The sequence below is a fragment of the Rhinopithecus bieti genome, unplaced genomic scaffold (assembly GCF_001698545.2).
Source record: "Rhinopithecus bieti isolate Rb0 unplaced genomic scaffold, ASM169854v2 scaffold_33122, whole genome shotgun sequence".
Classification (NCBI taxonomy): domain Eukaryota; kingdom Metazoa; phylum Chordata; class Mammalia; order Primates; family Cercopithecidae; genus Rhinopithecus; species Rhinopithecus bieti.
This window is the reverse complement of record NW_016814047.1, coordinates 84,215-86,552: the sequence shown is the minus strand read 5'-3', so window position 1 is coordinate 86,552 and position 2,338 is coordinate 84,215.

Here is a 2,338-nt window from a genome sequence, read left to right as displayed (position 1 = left end):
ACTTTTTTTTCTTTTTTTTTGAGACGGACTCTCGCTCTGTCGCCCAGGCTGGAGTGCAGTGGCCGGATCTCAGCTCACTGCAAGCTCCGCCTCCCGGGTTTACGCCGTTCTCCTGCCTCAGCCTCCCGAGTAGCTGGGACTACAGGCGCCCGCAACCTCGCCCGGCTAGTTTTTTTGTATTTTAGTAGAGACGGGGTTTCACTGTGTTAGCCAGGATGGTCTCGCTCTCCTGACCTCGTGATCCGCCCGTCTCGGCCTCCCAAAGTGCTGGGATTACAGGCTTGAGCCACCGCGCCCGGCCAAGGCATGTACTCTTTTAAGCAACATATAGATAATTTTCTTTCTGTATAATTGAGTCTGATATTGTTGCTTAATTGGAGTAATTACCAATAAATATCAATTTAAATTTGCCATTTACTGTAAGTTTTCTCTTTATACCACCGGTTCTATATTTCTTTCCCTGTTCTTTTCTTCTTTTTATTGCTTGTAAATTAATTGGTTGAATTATCCACTTACCCCTCTAGTAGCTTATTATGTACTTATTCTTTTCCGTCCACTTAAGGTTTACGCTATATATTACAATGTGGAATTTTAACCTATTACAACTCAATATAAATAAGTAATTGTATCACTCAATAGTTAATGGGAAGATCTTACAAAAACTGAACCCATTTAACCTCTTCTAAATGTAATAATATTGGCTTATTTTAGTTGTGTTTTCTGTCTGTCATGTAATATGATAAAATACAAGGTAAAAATCTAAAACTACAAATGTATCACAGCTTCTGTTTTAGACAGGAAATCTTATTTAAATTTCATCACATAATTGCCATTTTCACAGCTCTTTATTTCTCCTTCATTTTTGACCTGGAATCTAGAGTTAGTTTTCTCCTACCCAAGGTACTCCTTTTGAAAATTCTGTAAGTACAAGTTTGCTAGTAAAAAATTTTGCTCAGATTTTGACTCTTTGAAAATGCTTTCATTTGCCTCCATTTTTTGAATAACACATTTTTATTGTGGTAAAATGCACATAACATAAAATTTACCCTAGTAACTATTTTTAAGTATATACTTTAGTTGTATTAATACATTCATGTTGTTGTGTGACCATCACCATCAACCATCTCCATAACTCTTTTCATTTTACAACAAGATTGGAAAGTTTAATCCATTTAAGTTTAAGCAATTACTGATAAAAGGCATCTTGTGTCATTTTTCTGTTTATTTTGTATATGCCTTATAGCATTTTTGTACCTAATTTTTTACATTATTCTTTTCTTTTGTGTCTAGATATTTTTTGGCAATGAAATGTTTTAATTCCGTTTTGTTTAAATTTAATAGTTATTTTCTTGTGTAGGTACAATGACAGTTACATGTAATGCCTCAATGTTTGACTCCAGTGTGAATTTACTCTAGTTTAACTTCAAGAATATGCAAAAACTCTGCTTCTATACATTTCTGTCCCCACCAACTTTCAGTTATTGATGATATAAAATTACATCTTTATACATTGTGTATCTAAATACATACAGTAATAGTTGTTTTTCAATAGAAAACAAAATGTGCAGCTACCAACTAAAGTTACAATGATTCTAATTTTTTAAATAAAAGTAGTTTTTAAAAAAACTATTGGCCTGTTAAATCATGTAGAACACAAAAGTGCAATTATAAACCAATATTAAATTAACACTTGATTTTATAACTGTCAATGTATTTACCTTTACTCAGATCTATTTTTATTCATATAGCTTTAAGTTACTGTCTAATGTCAGGGATTCAGTCTAGGTCCTGTTGGTCACTGAACAGAAAGCCAATCACTGAGAGAATGAGTGTTGCCAGGGAAGAAGGCTTTAATCAAGGGCTTCAATCAAGTAGATGGAAAATCGATCTAAAATCAATCTCCCTGACCAACTAAAATTGAGGATTTATACAGCGGGAAATAAATTTAACCATGTGTGGGGAAAGCAGGAATCAAGGAGCAGTAAGGAAGAGAAACTGGTCAACCGGAGCAGGTAGCTCGTTAGGCAGTCATGATGAAGTGTCTAGTGCCTCACTGTCCAGATGTGATGATCTGGTAAGTTTCAGTTCCTTGACATTGACTGGGAGGCCTGATGGTTGGTTTCCTGAGAAAGGAACTCAGATAAGACAAATGTAACTTTATAAAGTTTTAAGATGAGGAGGGTCAGTTTCTATTTTTTTTCAAAAAATCCCATAAAAATCACTTTTATGGGACAATTGAGCTAGTTTCTCTAAGGTCCTTTCATGACAGTCTTTTAGATTTCTTGCAGGGGAGGTCTAATGCTAAAAAATTTCCTCAGCTTTTATTTATCTAAAATAT